The 24,381-nt window shown below is 38.9% G+C and overlaps 1 long non-coding RNA gene across 1 annotated transcript; it reads right to left on the reverse strand.

Annotated features, from left to right (window-relative positions):
- Positions 1 to 14,044: 14,044 nt before the first annotated feature.
- LOC132111213 (uncharacterized) lies at positions 14,045 to 15,506 on the reverse strand. Its single transcript, XR_009424763.1, has 3 exons — positions 15,391 to 15,506; positions 14,783 to 14,848; positions 14,045 to 14,174 (listed from the first exon to the last, which is right to left on the reverse strand). It is a non-coding gene; the product is annotated as an uncharacterized LOC132111213 (long non-coding RNA).
- Between the last annotated feature and the right edge of the window lie 8,875 nt (positions 15,507 to 24,381).

Consider the following 24,381-nt stretch of genomic DNA (forward strand, 5'->3'; position numbering starts at 1 on the left):
CCTTCGGAACTCATATCATCTGGCCATTAAGAGTATCAAGTTATGCCTTTTGGTTTGTTAAATGCTCCTGCAGTATTTCAGACTTTGATTAATGATGTGCTAAGAGACATGCTAAACAGATTTGTATTTGTATACTTGGATGATATTCTTATCATTTCCAAGAACCTCCAGGAACACGTGCAGCATGTTCGCCTGGTCTTCCAGCAACTCCTGAGAAACCATCTCTTTGTCCAACTGGAGAAGAGTGAGTTTCATGTTCAAGAGGTTTCCTTTGTTGGTTTCATCGTGTATAAAGTTCATATCCAGATGGACCCTGCAAAGACCCAAGCAGTTAGAGATTGGCCTCAGCCCACCTCCGCCAAGTAGGTTCAACGTTTTCTTGGCTTTTCCAATTTCTATTGAAAGTTCATTCGAAATATCAGTGCAATTGCTGCTCCACTTACGGCTCTTACTAGGAAGGGTTTCCAGTGGACAGGAGAGGCTGAAAAGACTTTCTGGAAACGTAAAGACAGATTCACCTCAGCACCCATACTTACCATCCCAGACCCTGAGTTACCCTTCATAGTGGAAGTGGATGCTGCACTTTCCCAGCAAGCCATAAGAGACAACAGGTTGCATCCATGTGCTTTCTTTTCACACAAGCTCTCATCTGCGGAAAGAAATTATGACATTGGTAACAGGGAGTTATTCGTGGTCAAACTGGCATTGGAGGATTGGAGGCACTGGTTGAAGAGATCTAAAAACTCATTTGTTGTATGGACAGATCACATACAACAAAGGAGTCACTGTCAGCCATGTCCAAGATATAAAATCAGCATTTCATCTTTTCATCACACCATCAAATGAAAAGAATGTACTTGAAATGACAAACTAGTTAGGTGTGTGTATGGGGATGGTTGGAAAGACTTCGATGTGACTGACTTGAAAGCCTACATTGGGTTGCTCATTTTGGCAGGAGTCTACAAGGCAAAACGAGAAAGCAACAGCAAGCCTTTGGAATGCTGACACTGGAAGGGCAAAATGCAATATGTCCCTGAGGGGGCGCATCTTGTAGCTTTTGGTCTCTCAACCGAGGTTGCTGAGATCATCCTTCAATCCAGAACTCTCTCCATGAGGAAACTGTACACCTTGAGGTGGAAACCTTTCACCTCCTGGTGCGAAGACTGCCAGCACGACCCAGTTTTTTGCCCTGTTGGGACAGTTCTGGAGTTCCTGCAGGCCCTTCTCTCTGCAGGTTTGACCCACTCCACCCTGAGGGTCTATGTGGCGGCCATTACAGTCTACCGTGCCCCTCTTGGTGGCTATTCAGTGGGCAGACACCCTCTGGTTACATGTTTCCTCTGCGGTGCACTGAGGCTGAGGCCTCCGGCCAGAAGAAGCTTATGCTAAGTGGTTGACCCCTAACATTCATTAGATTTTATGGTTTAGATCTGCGAGCCAATTATGGCTCATCTTTCTCTTGCCTTAGCTGTGCTCCTTGTATACACACTAGGCAGGGACTTGCAAGTCTGGCGGCGTGGGCATTCTCGTTCCCATAGCGTTTTGGATCCAGCTCGAGTTCCTGAAGGGGAACATCCCAGGTTATGTATGAAACCATGGTTCTCCAAAGGGAACTAGACGCTGCGTCTCAAAGCCATACTTGTCAATGTCAATGTCACCTTTATTTATATAGCGCTTTAAACAAAATACATTACGTCAAAGCAACTGAACAACATTCATTAGGAAAACAGTGTCAATAATGCAAAAAATGATAGTTAAAGGCAGTTCATCATTGGATTCAGTGATGTCATCTCTGTTCAGTTAAATAGTGTCTGTGCATTTATTTGCAATCAAGTCAATGATATCACTGTAGATGAAGTGTCCCCAACTAAGCAAGCCAGAGGTGACAGCGGCAAGGAACCGAAACTCCATCGGTGACAGAATGGAGAAAAAAACTTTGGGAGAAACCAGGCTCAGTTGGGGGGCCAGTTCTCCTCTGACCAGACGAAACCAGTAGTTCAATTCCAGACTGCAGCAAAGTCAGATTGTGCAGAATAATCATCTGTTTCCTGTGGTCTTGTCCTGGTGCTCCTCTGAGACAAGGTCTTTACAGGGGATCTGTATCTGGGGCTCTAGTTGTCCTGGTCTCCACTGTCTTTCAGGGATGTAGAGGTCCTTTCTAGGTGCTGATCCACCATCTGGTCTGGATACGTACTGGATCCGGCTGACTGCAGTGACCCTCTGATCTGGACACAGACTGGATCTGGTGGCCACGGTGACCTCGGAACAAGAGAGAAACAGACAAATATTAGCGTAGATGCCATTCTTCTAATGATGTAGCAAGTACATGGGGTGTTATGGTAAGTGTTTCCGGTTCCGGTTTACCTAATTAATGCAGCCTAAAAATCCTTTAACGGATTTGGATAATAAAAGCATATTAGTATGTTATGTGTATGCCAGGTTAAAGAGATGGGTCTTTAATCTAGATTTAAACTGCAAGAGTGTGTCTGCCTCCCGAACAATGTTAGGTAGGTTATTCCAGAGTTTGGGCGCCAAATAGGAAAAGGATCTGCCGCCTGCAGTTGATTTTGATATTCTAGGTATTATCAAATTGCCTGAGTTTTGAGAACGTAGCGGACGTAGAGGATTATAATGTAAAAGGAGCTCATTCAAATACTGAGGTGCTAAACCATTCAGGGCTTTATAAGTAATAAGCAATATTTTAAAATCTATGCGATGCTTGATAGGGAGCCAGTGCAGTGTTGACAGGACCGGGCTAATGGCTAATGGTCATACTTCCTGGTTCTAGTAAGAACTCTTGCTGCTGCATTTTGGACTAGCTGTAGTTTGTTTACTAAGCGTGCAGAACAACCACCCAATAAAGCATTACAATAATCTAACCTTGAGGTCATAAATGCATGGATTAACATTTCTGCATTTGACATTGAGAGCATAGGCCGTAATTTAGATATATTTTTGAGATGGAAAAATGCAGTTTTACAAATGCTAGAAACGTGGCTTTCTAAGGAAAGATTGCGATCAAATAGCACACCTAGGTTCCTAACTGATGACGAAGAATTGACAGAGCAACCAGGAAGCTATACTTCCGGCATCCCTGCCAGAGTTTGCTTCATTCCTAGAAGCTGACGCTCGTTCCACCTCACATGCTTTTATAGCTTCCTGGTCACTACGTCACCCGCCTATGATGTCACACCCATTCATGAGACTGATTTCACATATTATTCAGAGTTGGTCACGCTAAAGGGCGTTACCATAGCGTTTCGGACGCAGGGTCTCATTCCCTTCAGGGAAGCATGGTTACATACGTAACCTAGGACGTTTTTCTTGGGTCAAATTGACCCCACACATTATGTATGTTGCAATCCTTAATAACAAAAAGGACTGTTATGTGTTCCTTACTGATGTTTTGATTGTGATGATGTTCTGTTTAAAAATAAAATCCTTCTAAATGTTTGAAATTGTGTGTTTTTCCCGGGGTCAAATTGACCCCAAACATAACTCGTGTTACTATCCTTGATAAAATAAATCGTTTTTTCTTTTCAAATGTTATAGATTACAAAAATCTATACTTAGAAATATTATAAAACAAATAAAACACCAAATATATATACTTTTCAAATTTTAGGTCAATCAGTAAGATTTTATGGTGATTTGTAAATGTTTCCATAGTTGTGCAATGGGTATTCTGGATTTATAAGGGGTGGGGACTGGGGGGGGGGGTGGTGAGTGGATGTCAACTTAAAAGGCTATTTAAGTAGTCAACAAAGACATAAATTACCTGAGACACAAAACTTTGTAAAAAAAAAAAAAAAAAATCATATTCTTGAGGTTTAAATTACTGGGGTCAAAATGACCCCAGTGGGTAACAGATGTTATCAGATTTGAGGGTAAAAGGAGGATTAAACGGGAAGTTATTGAAGCAATTAATTTTTAAAATAAAAAGTTGTGTCTGCTCAATTGAGCACCTTCCTGCACAAAAATGATCTGTATGAAGAATTTTAGTCAGGTTTCAGGCCCCACCATAGCACAGAAACTGCACTTGTTAAAATTACAAATGACAAGGCTGCATCTCATTTCTAGTCTTACTTGATCTTAGTGCTGTGTTCGACACCATAGATCATGACATAATCATAGATCGATTACAAAACTATACAGGTATTCCAGGGCAGGCTGGTTTACAGATGGTTTACAGATGGTTTAGATCCTACCTGTCCGATCGCTACCATTTTGTTTACTTAAATGGGGAGTCATCTAATTTATCATCAGTAAAATATGGAGTGCCACAAGGATCCGTCCTAGGTCCCCTTCTATTTTCAATATAAATGATGCCCGTTGGTAATATTATTAGAAAATATGGAATTAGCTTCCACTGTTATGCTGATGATACTCAGCCATATATCTCAACGAGACCAGATGAAACTTGTAAATTATCTAAGCTAACAGAGTGTGTTAAAAATGTAAAAGATTGGATGACAAATAATTTTCTCCAATTAAATTCGGATAAGACAGAGATATTAATTATTGGACCAAAAACACTACACAGAATCTTGTAGATTACAATCTGCAACTAGACGGATGTACTTTTACTTCCTCTACAGTCACAAATCTGGGTGTTATATTAGACAGCAACTTGTCTTTTGAAAATCATATTTCCCATGTTACAAAAACTGCATTCTTCCATCTTAGAAACATTGCCAAGCTACAAAACATGTTATCTGTTTCTGATGCAGAAAAGCTAGTTCATGCATTTATGACCTCTAGACTGGACTATTGTAATGCACTTCTAGGTGGTTGTCCTGTTTCTTTAATAACAAGCTACAGGTAGTCCAAAATGCAGCAGCTAGAGTCCTAACCAGGTCAAGAAAATATGATCCTATTACCCCAATTTTACAGTCTCTGCACTGGCTACCTATTAAGTTCCGTATCAGTTACAAATTATCATTACTTACCTATAAGGCCCTAAATGGTTTAGCTCCTTTTTAGGAAGGTTTTAGCCTTCCTGATAATGTTTGGGGTTCAGACACACGCTCTCTGTATAAATCTAGATTAAAAACACATCTCTTTCGCCAAGCATTTGAATAATGTATCTTAAATTGTGAGTGTAGTTTCATCTGATCGAATGCGTATTTTTATTCTTTAGCTTGGGTTAAACTAATTAATTTTACTTTGTTGGATCAGCAGCTATGCTAATGATGTCTCTATTTGTTTCTATGTTTTGCCACAGGATTTACATCCCGTGGTAACTAGCATTTACACAAGCTCCAGTCTGGATCCAGTACACCTGAGAAGAGATGATGCTGACCCCTCAGAGGATCCCAGATGATGCTAACCCTGAATCAACAAACATAACTAACAAATATTTCTACAAGTGTTACTGCATCATATAATAATTATTAATTATTAATAATATTAATAATGTTCATCGTCTGGCTGACTACGTCTTGTAAAATTTTTTCTACAAATCCTGTCATACGTGCACAAACTGACAGTCACCACTTATAAGATATTACTAAATATTGTAGAAACATAATTTTCTGTAAAGTTGCTTTGTAACGATTTGTATTGTAAAAAGCGCTATACAAATAAGCTTGAATTAAATTGAATTGAATTGAATTGAATTGAATTGAATTGAATTGAATTGAATTGAATTGATTTGAATTGAATTGAACTAACTGTGGCATTCACTCGGGCACTATCTGATGAAATTAAGGATGAATTGGCAGCACGGGATCCTACAACAGACCTAGAATCCCTGATTGATATGGCCATTAGACTAGACAATCGCTTAGAGAGATGCGTAGAGAGCGCACTGAAACTTCTAGAAATGTTCCCAGTCACAATTCCTTGGCACCCCTCATATCTCCTGAACTCCTTGCCTCGTATGTAATATGCACTGAGGAACCCATGCAGCTGGGCTGGTCACGGCTCATCCGTTCCGAGCGGGACCGCAGGATGAATGAGAGATGCTGCCTGTACTGTGGTGAGCTTCCTTGGTACTTTCGAGCTTCCTGCCCAATTCTTTCGAGAAAAGTCAACTCTCATCCAGGGAAGGGAGTAAGTGATGAGAGAAGCAACCTCTCCCCGCTCAATATCTTCTGGGGCTCTATTGAATACTCATCTTTTATGGAATGATCAGTCACATCCACTTAAGGCATTCATAGACTCTGGGGCAGCTGGTAAATTTATGGATTTGGAAGTCGCCAAACATCTCAAAGTGCCTCTCACCAACCTTGATGACCCCCTGACTATCACGGTGCTAGATGGGAGTCCTTTGGGGTCTGGACAGGTGAGTCTGCACTATATTCCTTTATATCTCCGGATTGGGGGTCACCTACAAACTATACAATTTTATGTAATCAAGTCACACAAATTCCCTTTAATCCTGGGTTTCCCTTGGCTAGTCCTTCATAATCCCCAGATAGACTGGCCCTCTAGTAACATTCTCAAATGAGAGCCTGATTGTGATAAGTGTCTCTATGCTTCATCTCTTGGAATTTCTGTTTCTCCCAAGTTACTTCAGGCTACCCCGGGCCGGTTAATGACTTCTCTACAGTTACCCAGGACTTCTCCAGAGTTTTCTTGTGTTCCCCTAGACTATGCGGACCTGTTAGAGGTATTCAGTAAAGAGAAAGCCTTGTCCTTGCCACCGCACAGACCGTACGATGGTTCCATCGACTTGTTGCCTGCAACATGCCCCCCAAGAGGGAGATTGTTTTCCCTTTCAGAACCAGAGAGGAAGGCCATGTAGGAATTTCTACAGGAGTCTATGGCATCTGGCTTTATACACTCCTCAACATCACCAGCTGGAGCTGGATTCTTTTTTTGTTGCAAAGAAAGATGGTGGGCTCCGACCTTGTATAGATTACAGGGGTCTCAATAACATCACCATAAAGAATCTTCTTCCATTGATGTCTACTGCTTTTGAGTTGCTCTAGGGGGCTACTATATTTACTAAACTGGACCTTCGGAACTCATATCATCTGGCCATTAAGAGTATCAAGTTATGCCTTTTGGTTTGTTAAATGATCCTGCAGTATTTCAGACTTTGATTAATGATGTGCTAAGAGACATGCTAAACAGATTTGTATTTGTATACTTGGATGATATTCTTATCATTTCCAAGAACCTCCAGGAACACGTGCAGCATGTTCGCCTGGTCTTCCAGCAACTCCTGAGAAACCATCTCTTTGTCCAACTGGAGAAGAGTGAGTTTCATGTTCAAGAGGTTTCCTTTGTTGGTTTCATCGTGTATAAAGTTCATATCCAGATGGACCCTGCAAAGACCCAAGCAGTTAGAGATTGGCCTTAGCCCACCTCCGCCAAGTAGGTACAACGTTTTCTTGGCTTTTCCAATTTCTATTGAAAGTTCATTCGAAATATCAGTGCAATTGCTGCTCCACTTACGACTCTTACTAGGAAGGGTTTCCAGTGGACAGGAGAGGCTGAAAAGACTTTCTGGAAACGTAAAGACAGATTCACCTCAGCACCCATACTTACCATCCCAGACCCTGAGTTACCCTTCATAGTGGAAGTGGATGCTGCACTTTCCCAGCAAGCCATAAGAGACAACAGGTTGCATCCATGTGCTTTCTTTTCACACAAGCTCTCATCTGCGGAAAGAAATTATGACATTGGTAACAGGGAGTTATTCGTGGTCAAACTGGCATTGGAGGATTGGAGGCACTGGTTGGAGAGATCTAAAAACTCCTTTGTTGTATGGACAGATCACAAGAATCTAGCCTATATCCAAGAAGCCAAGAGACTTAACTCTCGCCAGGCCGATGGGCTTTATTCTTTAACCGCTTTGATTTTGTTCTCTCCTATCGACCAGGTTCAATGAATCAAAAGCCTGATGCTCTCTCCAGGCAGTTTGACCCACCCAACATGATCTCAAGCCCTTTAAGGATCATTCCCCCCTCCAAGATTGTGGCACCAGTCAATTGTCAGAGAGGCACAGCAGCAGGAGGCTGACCCAGGTACTGGGCATGCAGGCCGTCTCTTTCTACCTAAAGCAGTCCGGTCTGATGTTTCGCCGTGGGGACATTCCTCATCAATTGCATGTCACCCAGGAGCTAGTAGGACCCTAGAATTCAATGGCAGACAGTTCTGGTGGCCTACGATGGCTGAAAACAATAGAGCCTTTGTGGCTGTCTGTTCCATTTGTGCTCAGCATAAGGATTACAGATCCCGTTCACAAGGTCTCCTGCTACTGGAAGGCTTTCTGCCAGCTGATTGGAGCTACAGACAGTCTGTCATCAGGGTTTCATCCCCAGTCTAATGGACAGACGGAACACACTAATCAAGAGATTGAGACAGCCTTGAGATGCCTGGTCTCATCCAACCCAACGTCCTGGAGTAAATACCTAATTTGGGCTGAATTCGCACACAATAATCTTTGCCATTCCTCAACGGGTATGACAACTTTTGAGTGTCAATATGGGTTTCAACCTCCTTTGTTTTCTGAGCAGGAGTCTGAGGTGGGAGTCCAAGCTGCCCAACATCTGGTTCAATGGTGCCGCAGGGTATGGAGGAAGGCCGGGGCTCTGCTTCTTAAGACTCCACAGCTACAACAGCAACGGGCCAACCATCAGCGCAGACCAGCACCAACTCTGCGTCCAGGGCAGAAAGTCTGGCTTTCAAGCAAGGACCTTCCCCTCAAAGTTGAGTCACACAAATTGGCTCCCAGGTTCATAGGACCATTCAAGGTTATAAGAAAAGTAAATCCTGTTTCCTACCATCTTCTGCTACCCATGTCTTTATGCGTTCATCCCACTTTTCATGTCTCACGTTTAAAACCTGTTAAATACAGCACTCTGTTTCCTGACACCAGGCCACCCCCAGCACCACGCATCATTGATGGCCAGCCGGCATACACTGTCTGGCGGCTACTGGACTCTCGGCTGGTTCGTGGAAAACGTCAATTCCTTGTGGACTGGGAGGGATTTGGGCCGGAGGAGCGGTCTTGGGTCCCTGCTTGCCACATACTGGACAAGAGTCTTATTAAGGTCTTCATTCAGCTCCACTCAACCCAAGCTGCTGGGAACGTCAGGAGCCGTTCCTAAAAGAGGATGTTTGTAATGTTATGAGATTCCCTGGTTTCACCACTGGATGGCGTACTTTCAACCCCAGATCACCTCTTTTTTATGTACTTGTAGCACAGCTGTATTAACTCTCTCATAATTGCCAACCTTATTTAAATGCCTCACTGTCTATTGTTCTTGTTCAGTCTTAAAGTCTTTTTGAGAATGACACTGCCAAGGAATTTCGGTTAGAGATTTTGCTGTCTTAACTTTAGTTCCAGTTAAATGCCTCTAAGACTCCATTTTTTTTATCTTATTATTTATTTAAGTGTTTTTATTTTGAGTAAAGAAGTCAGACTCTGAGCCTCTTGGTTATTTCCTCTGCATCTGGGTTTGACCTGCTTCAGTGGAGCAGTGGTTAGCACCAAGGATATATATGCCACAGACCTGAGTTCGATCCCAATCTGGATCATAAGAACTACCTACCCAATTGTTAAGGTCAAAACTTCATATATTATGTCATTAGAAGATTAATGCCTTATCTACAATTAATAATTTTCTCACTGCTGAAGGCTATAGATGAAGAGGTCAACAAGAAAGAGGCTTCATTCGACCCTGCAGACCACTACTCTTGGGAGGACCCACATGAAAAGGTAGAATGAGACCCAAAGACCCAAAATGCCTGGGGGATGTGACAAAATAGATTGCAGTGACTGGTAGAACCTGCAGAGATTTTGGTATATTTTGTATGGCATTTTATTTAGCTAATTTCTTAATTGTCATTGTTTCATTTCACTTTTTAAAACCTTTGGTTTTAACCCGAATGTTATATTAAATTAAGTAACTAGTCATGCTACTCCAGCTCTACCATGTAAGGTGGGTCAAAGCAGGGTGGGCCAGACATTTAAGGCAGTGGTCGACAATGTGGACCTGATAACTTATCTTTAATTAACATCCAACTCCGTCCACTAAAACATCAAATGAAATGAAGAGTAGTTAATTTGTGAAGCATTTAATGTTCTGGATTATCCAAAACTAGGCATTACTGTGAAGTGTTCTTCTCTTTGTGCAGATGTGCTCTTCTGCGCAGCTGTGTCTGCAGACCGCAGAACTGTACGCAACGATTGATGAAGTCCTTGAGGACTCGATCAAAAGAGTGAGCTGTCACCAAAACACACCCTGCTCAAAGCTGACCTAAACAATAATAAATTTCTGCACAAATTTTTGTGTTTTATTTTATTTTTATTTTCCAGTGTCAATCAGAGCATGTGAACAAAGGCAATGTGAAGTCTTTGACAGTGGAGGTATTGGGAATTATCTCCTTTTCATTTTGATTAGTCACAACGGCAATTACATTCAGTCAGAACATAAATTATAGTGCTTTTCTATGAACAAACTATTTCTTGTTTGTGTGTATAACAGTATAACTGTCTTCACCTAGACTAAAACATTGCCATGACTGAACCTTGAAATCTATATTTTTTTCACCCTGAAGAAAAAAGAAAGAAAAAAAAGAAAGTAAATAAATCAATAGAATAGATTGTCATATAGATTTTTTGTAAGAGGCAAAATGAAGAATTCAGTCCCTCACTCTGATCAATCTGAGCCAGGTATAGCCCCTGCTGTTCAAACCCATCTTGCCATTTTGATTATGTTCACTGTACTTGGTTTGAACATGCCACTTTTCAGCTGCTGAGAGCTTTCTTAACTCATTGTTTTTCCTTTATTCTGAACTTCTGAAGCCACAGACGTCATCACCATCTCCTAAATGGGGGCAGAAAACAAGACATGCATGTTTTTCCATTCATCTTTGATCTCTGTACATTTTTTACACTCGGACTTTATACTTTATACTCAGAGAAATCATTAATTATAAAATCTTATTGAACATTAGTTCTGGAAATATTCTTATTTTGCAGTATTGTATGTTGAAATGCCATCTCAGTGCTCTAGAATATTGCTAACACTTTGATAACATAAATTTTGCTTTAGCCTTTTTTTCAGAGCCAATTCTATTAGTCAAACTAGTTTTGTTTGCCAGTGAATCTAAGCATGCAAGCCAAGCTAGAGCACAGATTTGACATTTTACACCTAGATTTTAGACAGAAGTATAGAAAAAGTATTGTATGCAGTCTTTGTCAACAAGAAGATATATGGATAGCATTTTCTTCTTTTTATTTCACAATATTTATTATGCACAATTATATGGTTGCATTTTGGTTGCATTTTGGGGTTTTCAACCCATTTTAGGTTTTCAACCTACCAGTCTAGAGATTTCACGGAGTGATGATTCTGTAAAAGAATTGGGCAATAATGGAAATGTTGGCTCTGTTCCTGAGTAGGTAGCAATTGAAAGCGTCATGCACTTCAGACATAAAGGCTGATCTAGACAGAATAAGTGCATCGCAATTGCTCTACGATACCTGCTATGGCCAAATCCTAAGGCAGTCTTCAGCAAAAGCAAACACTGCATTCAAAATGGTTTTTATTTCTTTCAAAAAATGTTTTTATTTATTTAAAAAAAAAATTGCACCAAAAATGTCACACACAGACTCATCATATGAAGAGCTCTTTTTACCAACACACTGATGTGCTCAACACAAAACACTACTATAGATTAGCTGGTTTATGCCCTTTGCATTATGAATATTCACTTCCAGAAAGAAATATTTAGAAACATTTATCTCAAACTAATGGTTTCTCATGTAGTTTTTCAATTGCTAACATTCATTGATCAATACTGAAGCTTTTTCAAAAATATTAATACAAGTCAAGTCAAGTCAAGTCAAGTTGTCACCATTACTAATATGAATATTGACCAAACAGTTCATTTCACTTCCAAAACTTGCCTAAACTACAAAAATACTCCGTACATATAAGCCTGTTCATCCATAAAACTGGCAACAATTCTTTTTCAGAAAGCACACATACTCTAAAAAATGCTGGCTTATTTTCTTTTTTCGACCCAGCTACTGGGTTGAGCCTGTTGGGTCATATGTTGAGTTTTTAAATTTTTTTTTTCACTGTTGGGTAGTTTTTGTGATACCTAGCTGTTGGGTTAGAGGCTTTGTCAATCTCACTAACCACTGAAACTATTCACCCCTCCCTCCAATGAAACAACCCAGCACGGGGTTTCTTCAGACGAACTATTGGGTTACAGTCAGAGCACAGGCTTTTCATTCTCTTCAAGAGAGAGCAGTTCTCAGTGGTGCACTTTCTTCCATGAAATAAAGGTTTGTATTGTAGCAGTTTGTCATAATGCTTAATTTAATTTATCTTGATGTTAAAATATGTTCTCTAATTTCAGTACTGTTTGTTTATAGGCAGGCTTTGAAGTCAGTCACGGCATCTTTTAGTTACGAGTCCATTATATTTTCTTGCCTATTAATAAATATTAATCTTTTGATTATAGCTGTTTGCCTCTAGGAATTCTGATTTTTCATTTTTTCATTTTTTTTTTCCCTCTTACAGCAATATAGTAATTTTTATACAGTAGTTGAGTTAGAAATAAAACAACCCAGCATGTAGGGTAAAAACATTTAACCCAACCAGCTGGGTCAAAATAACCCCACACTGGTTTGTCAGATAACCCAGCAATGGTGGTTTTTAACCCAGCATTTTTAGAGTGTAATTGTCACAGTGTCTGTTTGTTCTGCCCTGGACTGGCCACTTGATGGCACACTCCCGTCACTGTTACTTGTTATGAACTCCATTTCCCATACACTCTAAAAATGGCTGGGTTAAAAATAACCCAACTGGCAACCCAGCGCTGGGTAAATATTAGACAGAACATGTGCTGGGTTAAAGTAAACCAGCATGCTGGTTTACACATTTTAACCCAGAATGCTGGGTTGTTGAGAAAACCCAAGATAAAGTTATTTTTTACCATTTGTGTGTTTGCATTTTTGTTCTGGGTTATTCTTGCTGGGTTATTCTCATAATTTCGTCTATGCTTAAGACAATCATAGATGAATAAATAATGAAGAATACTAAAAGTTATTTAGTTTAGTTAATGCCACCTGACATCCACAAATGTGTCAAAATTTGTACCAATGACAAACAACATGCAATTTTCCCTTTTTTGTTAAAGCAAATGCAAAAATTTAGAAATACAGTTGCAATAAATAAGAAAATTATTTCTGAATGACCTGTGTCTAGCTGTTTAACCATTACATTTTGACATGTTTAGCTATGTAAATACACATTGAGAATTATTATTATGATTATTTTTGTTTTTATTTAAATGTAAAATCATTTAAAGATGTCGTTAAATGTATATCTAGTATATAAAGGCTCCTAGGTAGATGTGCACTGCTTAGGGTAGTAAAGGTATAGTTCACCCAAAAATGAAAATTCTGTCATTTATTACTCACCCTAATGTCGTTACAAACCCGTAAGACCTTTGTTCATCTTCGGAACACAAGTTAAGATGTTTTCGATGAAATCCTAGAGCTTTCAGACCAGGGTGAATAATTAATGACAATTTTCCTTTTTGGGTGAACTATTGTCAAACACTTAGAAAGCTTTGAAGCAAACATCTACAGCTGAGAGCAGTGTGCTCTGCTATAGAGCCTGTCTATGGAAGGACAATTTTCAAAAGGAATTGCAAATTACTTTTCCACATGTGACAAACTGTGACATAATCCAGACACAATTGCAAATCTTGAAAAAAAAAAATACTGTTTCGTTGGAGCCACATGGTATTATTGGTCAATATTCACCATTAACCAAATGCTTTTCACCCGAGGAATAAAATAAAGAGTAGAACTGCAATGTTGTTTTGCTGACATGCATCAGAGTGCAAACAGTGAGAAATTTTAGGTAAAAACTACAAAATATCTCCCAATACAAACATGCCCCATAGTATAGTCCCACCCTTGACACGAATTGACAGGTTTCCATGCAAGTCATCTGAAATTCAAATGCTTTTCAATTGTGTTTTGGACTATGTCACAATTTATGCTTCCATATGTCGAAAAACGCAATTAAATATACAATTTGCTATTTTTTTTTGAAAATGATCCAGAATATCCATACCTGTCCATTGATTGTGATCAATGCCTGAGACATCTGCTGGCATTTTTAAATCTCCATGACGAATGGATGGGGTATTGTGTACTCTGCTCAGTTAAGAAATTCCATGTTTGTTCCAACCTATAAAATAAAGTAAACAAAATACAGATTGTTTTAATGTAATGATTCAGTGTGATTAACTGTGAAATTCATCATAAAATTTAGTCCATCATGATTATGAGTTAAATTCACCTATGAGTAGGTCTACAGAAGCGGAAAGTGCTATAGTGATTGACTGAAAGGTGTGCTTTTAAACTGTGTAATCAATAGGATGTTCCAGTCAGTATAATCACAGTTTTATGTTAACATGCTGGCTATATCAAACACACATGAACAGTAACTGGCACACAGATATGGGAGATCACACTGCATACTCACACACAGAAATGTCTATGACAAGTCACGCAGGTACTGGGTTACTCCGCAGCTTTAAAATAGTCCATATATAAACACTTATAGGTGTAACGTTACCACCAAAGTGATCAAGTCAAAAACATGATCTGGAAAAATAGGTATATGATGTATTCGCTCATTAATTATGTACATTCTGAACATAAAGTTACAAAGTGCAGCTTTAACTGTAGCACAAACAAAATTATATGTGCGTTTAAGTTATGCGAGGGTTAACGTTAGTTGATTATCACAGACAATCATGCATTTAAAATCTGTAAAATGTATAATAAACATACCGTTAGACGCCTCAATAAGACAGCACTCGACGAGTTTTTCTCTCACAAATATATCCATGTGCTCTTCTGACAGGAAAAAACAACATTTTGAATTATGACTTACCAAAAACCTGTATTTACATATGTAAGTAGACTTTATAAACCACACAAGCATAAAAAATCACAACGCGCCTAACTTAAGTCACTTGCTGTGTGTGCCCGCACTTTGAAATGTATTGAGGCCCTGAGATGTTGATTCTTTTCCAGGAATCACTTTGTTCAAGAATTACTGAACCGGTTTATTGGAACCGGATCATCGGTTCTTTTAGACCTATGGTCCGACGGTGTCAGAAACAACTCTTTCCTCTATTTTTTCACAGATATTCACATATTTCAGCCTTCCGGCACTGTCTGAAACTTAATAAAACTGTATTAATCTGTCATCTCAGATACCTTAACATGATTATTCGAGTACCATTACACGTAGAATGGCCGTTTGAAGTAAACTGTTCATCATTTAACAACTAATGTTGGCATGTAGAAGTTTAAAAGTATTGTTGCTGCGAAAAAAAAAGTTATAATTCTGCCAATTTAAAATAATTATTAATGAAAATATTAAATAAACGTACCTTAAAACAGTTGAAAGCCGTGGCTCTGCCCTGTAGTTCTTCCAAAATGACAGTTGGTGAGCGATTTATACATCTTCAAGGCGCGTTAAAAAACCCAGCGCTTCCCTGATACAACCCAGCAGGTTTACCCCAACACCTGATAAATTGAAACTACCTAAAAGTGTTTAAAAAGAAATAAAATAACCCAACAAAATAACCCAACAGACTCAGCCGAGCAGTTTGGTTTAAAAAATAACTCAGCCGTTTTTAGAGTGTAGTTCTTTGCATAGTTCTTTTGATAGTTTCTGCACTATTGTATCGGTTTTGTTGTGTTTTCTTTCACCCTGTGTTTTGGATTACCTTTTACCATGTTTTTGCTCTGTTTTTATTTTTAATTAAAGCTGCACTTGGATCTAGTGATGGTGAGATGAAGCCTTGTGAAGCATTGAAGCTTTTCAACCAAGTGGTTCACAAAAGGGTTAATTTCTCGAGGCATCATCTGTGCACAATACCACTTGGTGGCCAAAGAGTATAAAACAAGCAAATACTTTACAGTTGACTTGATGTGATCTGTGATACAGTTATTTTGTGCCAGTTAAGGCTTAGAAATAACGGTGAAGGAAAAACATTTATTTCCATATAGACTAATCTATTTATATGAATATAATGTGTATTTCCTAGTGGTATATAATGATTGTATAACATAATATGACATAACTATGTAATAAACATATTGGCTTGAAATGAATGGGGGTAATAAATATGTGTAAATCAAGTCTTTGCTCATAATAGGCAGGAGGGGCAATATTATTAGTCTAAAACTGGAAAGTGACTGGGTTTAACAGAGCGGAGAACTGTGAATTTACAAGATTTTAACAATTACACTCATTCTCTATAATAGGAGAGTAGAAACTTTTAAATAATTGTGACGAGTGGGGCAGGGCCGAGAGCCATGGGAACAGAGCGAGGCCGATGGAGTGATTTGGAAATGAGCGACACCTGCTCCACTCACCAGTCTCGCGTCCCACAGAGGAGATCAAGGGCAGGCTCTAAGGGTATTCAAGGTATTCAAGGGCAGGCTCTAAGATGGTTTAGATCCTACCTGTCCGATCGCTACCATTTTGTTTACTTAAATGGGGTGTCATCTCATTTATCATCAGTAAAATATGGAGTGCCACAAGGATCCGTCCTAGGTCCCCTTCTATTTTCAATATACATGTTGCCCCTTGGTAATATTATTAGAAAATACGGAATAAGCTTCCACTGTTATGCTGATGATACTCAGCTATATATTTCAACGAGACCAGATGAAACTTCCCAATTATCTAAGCTAACAGAGTGTGTTAAAAATGTAAAAGATTGGATGACAAATAATTTTCTCCAATTAAATTCGGATAAGACAGAGATATTAATTATTGGACCAAAAAACAGTACACAGAATCTTGTAGATTACAATCTGCAACTAGACGGATGTACTGTTACTTCCTCTACAGTCAGAAATCTGGGTGTTATATTAGACAGCAATTTGTCTTTTGAAAATCATATTTCCAATGTTACAAAAACTGCATTCTTCCATCTTAGAAACATTGCCAAGCTACGAAACATGTTATCTGTTTCTGATGCAGAAAAGCTAGTTCATGCATTCATGACCTCTAGACTGGACTATTGTAATGCACTTCTAGGTGGTTGTCCTGCTTCGTCAATAAACAAGCTACAGGTAGTCCAAAATGCAGCAGCTAGAGTCCTTACCAGGTCAAGAAAATATGATCATATTACCCCAATTTTACAGTCTCTGCACTGGCTACCTATTAAGTTCTGTATCTGTTACAAATTATCATTACTTACCTATAAGGCCCTAAATGGTTTAGCTCCTGCGTACCTAACTAGCCTTCTACCACGCTACAACCCATCACGCACCCTAAGGTCACAAAACGCTGGACTTTTGGTAGTTCCTAGGATAGCAAAGTCCACTAAAGGAGGTAGAGCTTTTTCACATTTGGCTCCCAAACTCTGGAATAGCCTTCCTGATAATGTTCGGGGTTCAGACACACTCTCTCTGTTTAAATCTAGATTAAAAACGCATCTCTTTCGCCAAGCATTCGAATAATGTATCTCTCAAATTGTGAGTGTAGTTGCATCTGCATTTTTATTCTTTAGCTTGGGTTAAACTAATTTTACTTTGTTGGATCAGCAGCTATGCTAATGATGTCTCTATCTTGTTTCTATGTTTTGCCACGGGATTTACATCCCGTGGTAACTAGGATTTACACAAGCTCCAGTCTGGATCCAGAACACCTGAGAAGAGATGATGCTGACCCTCAGAGGACCCCAGATGATCCTAACCTTGAATCAACAAACAGAACTAACAATTATTGCTACATGTGTGACTGCATCATATAATTACTATTAATTAATAATATTGATAGTTCATCATCTAGCTGACTACGTCTTGTATTATTATTATTATTTTTCTAAAATCCTGTCAAACGTGCACAAACTACTAGCTACTACTAAATATTGTAGAAACATAATTTTCTGTAAAGTTGCTTTGTAACGATTTGTATTGTAAAAAGCGCTATACAAATAAACTTGAATTGAATTGAATTGAATTGAGATCGGAAGGATACAAAAGAGGAGCGACGACAGTGAAGGACGAGAGCGGACCAGGCCTGGGATTTATTTTGTGTTTTGGTTTTGTTTGTGCGCGACAGTCATCCGTGAGGGGGTGTCGCGCTGTTTTGTGTTTATTTTATTATTAAAGCTTTGTTTGAGTGTTTGCTGGTTCCCGCCTCTTTCTTCCGTGACTATAAAGGTTTTTCGATATTGTTACAATGGTCTCTCAGTTTGGTTCACTTGGCTACACAATCATGGGAAAGACTGCTGATCTGACAGTTGTCCAGAAGACAACTACTGACACCCTTCACAAGGAGGGTAAGCCACAAACATTCATTGCCAAAGAAGCTGGCTGGTCACAGAGTGCTGTATCTAAGGATGTAAACAGAAAGTTGAGTGGAAGGAAAAAGTGTGTAAGAAAAAGATGCACAACCAACTGCAGAGAGAACCGCAGCCTTATGAGGATTGTCAAGCAAAATCGATTCAAGATTTTGAGTGAACTTCACGAGGAATGGACTGAGGCTGGGATCAAGGCATCAAGAACCACCACACACAGATGTGTCAAGGAATTTGGCTACTCTTGTTAAGCCACTCCTAAACCACAGACAACGTGAGGGGTGTCTTACCTGGGCTAAGGAGAAGAAAAACTGGACTGCACCCATTTGCCAAGAAATTCTGGAGCATTTCATGCTTCCTTCTGCTGACCAGCTTTTTGAAGATGCTGATTTCATTTTCAAGCAGGATTTGGCACCTGCACACACTGCCAAAAGCACCAAAAGTTGATTAAATGACCATGGTGTTGGTGTGTTTGACTTGCCAGCAAACTCACAAGAACTGAACCCCATAGAGAATCTATGAGGTATTGTCAAGAGGAAAATAAGAAACAAGAGACCAAAAAATGCAGATGAGATGAAGGCCACTGTCAAAGAAACCTGGGCTTCCACATCAACTCAGCAGTGCCACAAACTGATCACCTCCATGCCACGCTGAATTGAGGCAGTAATTAAAGCAAAAGGATCCCCTACCAAGTATTGAGTACATCTACAGTAAATGAACATACGTTACAGAAAGCCAACGATTCACTTTTTTTTTTTGGTCTTATGAAGTATTCTAATTGGTTGAGATAGTGAATTGGTGGGTTTTTGTTAAATGTGAGCCAAAATCATCACAATTAGTAGAACCAAAGACTTAAACTACTTCAGTCTGTGTGCACTGAATTTATTTAATACACGAGTTTCACAATTTGAGTTGAATTACTGAAATAAATGAATTTCTCCACGACATTCTAATTTATAGAGATGCACCTATATATCTAAAAATTACCTCAACTTAGCACCACTACCAATATTTGCTTATTTTCAATATGGTTATGAATAAACATTCATATGTGTTTACTTGGCTAGTTAATCCAAACAATATAAACATTTATACTGTTGATAAACAATATAAAAACAGACGTCACATAGGGCTAAATGTGTACCATTTTAATAAAACTGTTAACATTACAGCAGCGGGAAATTAGAACGTGCGTTCATTATTTTATTGAATCTGTGCTATTTAAAAAAAAAAACTAATATTTTTAACCTAAGAAGCATTGATGCTGATGTGTCTAAATTCAAGCATTTCAGTAGGCTTAAATAGGTCACCCTTTACAGCAGATTTAGTTCACAAACAAATGACAGTTTTGACCTAAATATGATGTTCAGTTACAATAATTAATACTAAAATTCGACATTAGTAACTTACTTTTAGCAGCATCAGTCGTGCACACTCACAAGATCTCCCGGTTCTTACTTGTGAATTCAGTTCACTGGAGACTCACACTAAATGGTTAATTTGAATCAGTGAGTTGTTGACTCGAGAACAGCTGCAATCAGATTATTCTAATTCCTGAATGAATCGTTTGGTGCGATTTTAAATCCGATTTAAAAGGTTCATTGAAAAAAATCAGTTAGATCTTGAATCAGCAGTGTGTCAAAGCATGTGATAAAAAGTCAGGCCAGGGCCAGTTCTTCTCTGACCAGACAAAACCAGTAGTTCAATTCCAGGCTGCAGCAAAGTCAGATTGTGCAGAAGAATCATCCGTTTCTGTGGTCTTGTCATGGGGGTCCTCTGAGACAAGGTCTTTACAGGGGATCTGTATCTGGGGCTCTAGTTGTCCTGGTCTCCGCTGTCTTTCAGAGCAGTAGAGGTCCTTTCTAGGTGCTGATACACCATCTGGTCTGGATACGTACTGGATCTGGGTGACTGCAGTGACCCTCTGATCTGGATACAGACTGGATCTGGTGGCTATGGTGACCTCGGAATAAGAGAGAAACAGACAAATATTAGCGTAGATGCCATTCTTCTAATGATGTAGCAAGTACATAGGGTGTTATGTGAAGTGTTCCCGGTTCCGGTTTACCTAATTAATGCAGCCTAAAAATCCTTTAACGGATTTGGATATTAAAAGCATATCAGTATGTTATGTGTAAGCTAGGTTAAAGAGATGGGTCTTTAATCTAGATTTAAACTGCAAGAGTGTGTCTGCCTCCCGAACAATGTTAGGTAGGTTATTACAGAGTTTAGGTGCCAAATAGATGAGATGAAGGCCACTGTCAAAGAAACCTGGGCTTCCACATCAACTCAGCAGTGCCACAAACTGATCACCTCCATGCCACGCTGAATTGAGGCAGTAATTAAAGCAAAAGGATCCCCTACCAAGTATTGAGTACATCTACAGTAAATGAACATACGTTACAGAAAGCCAACGATTCACTTTTTTTTTTTGGTCTTATGAAGTATTCTAATTGGTTGAGATAGTGAATTGGTGGGTTTTTGTTAAATGTGAGCCAAAATCATCACAATTAGTAGAACCAAAGACTTAAACTACTTCAGTCTGTGTGCACTGAATTTATTTAATACACGAGTTTCACAATTTGAGTTGAATTACTGAAATAAATGAATTTCTCCACGACATTCTAATTTATAGAGATGCACCTATATATCTAAAAATTACCTCAACTTAGCACCACTACCAATATTTGCTTATTTTCAATATGGTTATGAATAAACATTCATATGTGTTTACTTGGCTAGTTAATCCAAACAATATAAACATTTATACTGTTGATAAACAATATAAAAACAGACGTCACATAGGGCTAAATGTGTACCATTTTAATAAAACTGTTAACATTACGGCAGCGGGGAATTAGAACGTGCGTTCATTATTTTATTGAATCTGTGCTATTTAAAAAAAAAAAACTAATATTTTTAACCTAAGAAGCATTGATGCTGATGTGTCTGAATTCAATCATTTCAGTAGGCTTAAATAGGTCACCCTTTACAGCAGATTTAGATCACAAACAAATGACAGTTTTGACCTAAATATGATGTTCAGTTACAATAATTAATACTAAAATTCGACATTAGTAACTTACTTTTAGCAGCATCAGTCGTGCACACTCACAAGATCTCCCGGTTCTTACTTGTGAATTCAGTTCACTGGAGACTCACACTAAATGGTTAATTTGAATCAGTGAGTTGTTGACTCGAGAACAGCTGCAATCGGATTATTCTAATTCCTGAATGAATCGTTTGGTGCGATTTTAAATCCGATTTAAAAGGTTCATTGAAAAAAATCAGTTAGATCTTGAATCAGCAGTGTGTCAAAGCATGTGATAAAAAGTCAGGCCAGGGCCAGTTCTTCTCTGACCAGACAAAACCAGTAGTTCAATTCCAGGCTGCAGCAAAGTCAGATTGTGCAGAAGAATCATCCGTTTCTGTGGTCTTGTCATGGGGGTCCTCTGAGACAAGGTCTTTACAGGGGATCTGTATCTGAGGCTCTAGTTGTCCTGGTCTCCGCTGTCTTTCAGAGCAGTAGAGTTCCTTTCTAGGTGCTGATACACCATCTGGTCTGGATACGTACTGGATCTGGGTGACTGCAGTGACCCTCTGATCTGGATACAGACTGGATCTGGTGGCTATGGTGACCTCGGAATAAGAGAGAAACAGACAAATATTAGCGTAGATGCCATTCTTCTAATGATGTAGCAAGTACATAGGGTGTTATGTGAAGTGTTCCCGGTTCCGGTTTACCTAATTAATGCAGCCTAAAAATCCTTTAACGGATTTGGATATTAAAAGCATATCAGTATGTTATGTGTAAGCTAGGTTAAAGAGATGGGTCTTTAATCTAGATTTAAACTGCAAGAGTGTGTCTGCCTCCCGAACAATGTTAGGTAGGTTATTACAGAGTTTAGGTGCCAAATAGATGAAATGAAGGCCACTGTCAAAGAAACCTGGGCTTCCACATCAACTCAGCAGTGCCACAAACTGATCACCTCCATGCCACGCTGAATTGAGGCAGTAATTAAAGCAAAAGGATCCCCTACCAAGTATTGAGTACATCTACAGTAAATGAACATACGTTACAGAAAGCCAACGATTCACTTTTTTTTTTTGGTCTTATGAAGTATTCTAATTGGTTGAGATAGTGAATTGGTGGGTTTTTGTTAAATGTGAGCCAAAATCATCACAATTAGTAGAACCAAAGACTTAAACTACTTCAGTCTGTGTGCACTGAATTTATTTAATACACGAGTTTCACAATTTGAGTTGAATTACTGAAATAAATGAATTTCTCCACGACATTCTAATTTATAGAGATGCACCTATATATCTAAAAATTACCTCAACTTAGCACCACTACCAATATTTGCTTATTTTCAATATGGTTATGAATAAACATTCATATGTGTTTACTTGGCTAGTTAATCCAAACAATATAAACATTTATACTGTTGATAAACAATATAAAAACAGACGTCACATAGGGCTAAATGTGTACCATTTTAATAAAACTGTTAACATTACGGCAGCGGGGAATTAGAACGTGCGTTCATTATTTTATTGAATCTGTGCTATTTAAAAAAAAAAAACTAATATTTTTAACCTAAGAAGCATTGATGCTGATGTGTCTGAATTCAAGCATTTCAGTAGGCTTAAATAGGTCACCCTTTACAGCAGATTTAGTTCACAAACAAATGACAGTTTTGACCTAAATATGATGTTCAGTTACAATAATTAATACTAAAATTCGACATTAGTAACTTACTTTTAGCAGCATCAGTCGTGCACACTCACAAGATCTCCCGGTTCTTACTTGTGAATTCAGTTCACTGGAGACTTGAAAAAAGGTTCATTGAAAAAAATCAGTTAGATCTTGAATCAGCAGTGTGTCAAAGCATGTGATAAAAAGTCAGGCCAGGGCCAGTTCTTCTCTGACCACACAAAACCAGTAGTTCAATTCCAGGCTGCAGCAAAGTCAGATTGTGCAGAAGAATCATCCGTTTCTGTGGTCTTGTCATGGGGGTCCTCTGAGACAAGGTCTTTACAGGGGATCTGTATCTGGGGCTCTAGTTGTCCTGGTCTCCGCTGTCTTTCAGAGCAGTAGAGGTCCTTTCTAGGTGCTGATACACCATCTGGTCTGGATACGTACTGGATCTGGGTGACTGCAGTGACCCTCTGATCTGGATACAGACTGGATCTGGTGGCTATGGTGACCTCGGAATAAGAGAGAAACAGACAAATATTAGCGTAGATGCCATTCTTCTAATGATGTAGCAAGTACATAGGGTGTTATGTGAAGTGTTCCCGGTTCCGGTTTACCTAATTAATGCAGCCTAAAAATCCTTTAACGGATTTGGATATTAAAAGCATATCAGTATGTTATGTGTAAGCTAGGTTAAAGAGATGGGTCTTTAATCTAGATTTAAACTGCAAGAGTGTGTCTGCCTCCCGAACAATGTTAGGTAGGTTATTACAGAGTTTAGGTGCCAAATAGGAAAAGGATCTGCCACCCGCAGTTGATTTCGATATTCTAGGTATTATCAAATTGCCTGAGTTTTGAGAACCTAGCGGACGTAGAGAATTATAATGTAAAAGGAGCTCATTCAAATACTGAGGTGCTAAACCATTCAGGGCTTTATAAGTAATAAGCAATATTTTAAAATCTATACAATGTTTGATAGGGAACCAGTGCAGTGTTGACAAGACCGGGCTAATATGGTCATACTTCCTGGTTCTAGTACGAACTCTTGCTGCTGCATTTTGGACTAGCTGTAGTTTCTTTACTAAGTGTGCAGAACAACCACCCAATAAAGCATTACAATAATCTAACCTTGAGGTCATAAATGCATGGATTAACATTTGTGCATTTGACATTGAGAGCATAGGCCGTAATTTAGATATATATTTTTTTTTAGATGGAAAAATGCAGTTTTACAAATTCTAGAAACGTGGCTTTCTAAGGAAAGATTGCGATCAAATAGCACACCTAGGTAACTGATGACGAAGAATTGACAGAGCAACCATCAAGTCTTAGACAGTGTTCTAGGTTATTACAAGCAGAGTTTT

This window comes from Carassius carassius, chromosome 30 (genome assembly GCF_963082965.1).
Source record: "Carassius carassius chromosome 30, fCarCar2.1, whole genome shotgun sequence".
In the NCBI taxonomy this organism is placed as follows: Eukaryota; Metazoa; Chordata; class Actinopteri; order Cypriniformes; family Cyprinidae; genus Carassius; species Carassius carassius.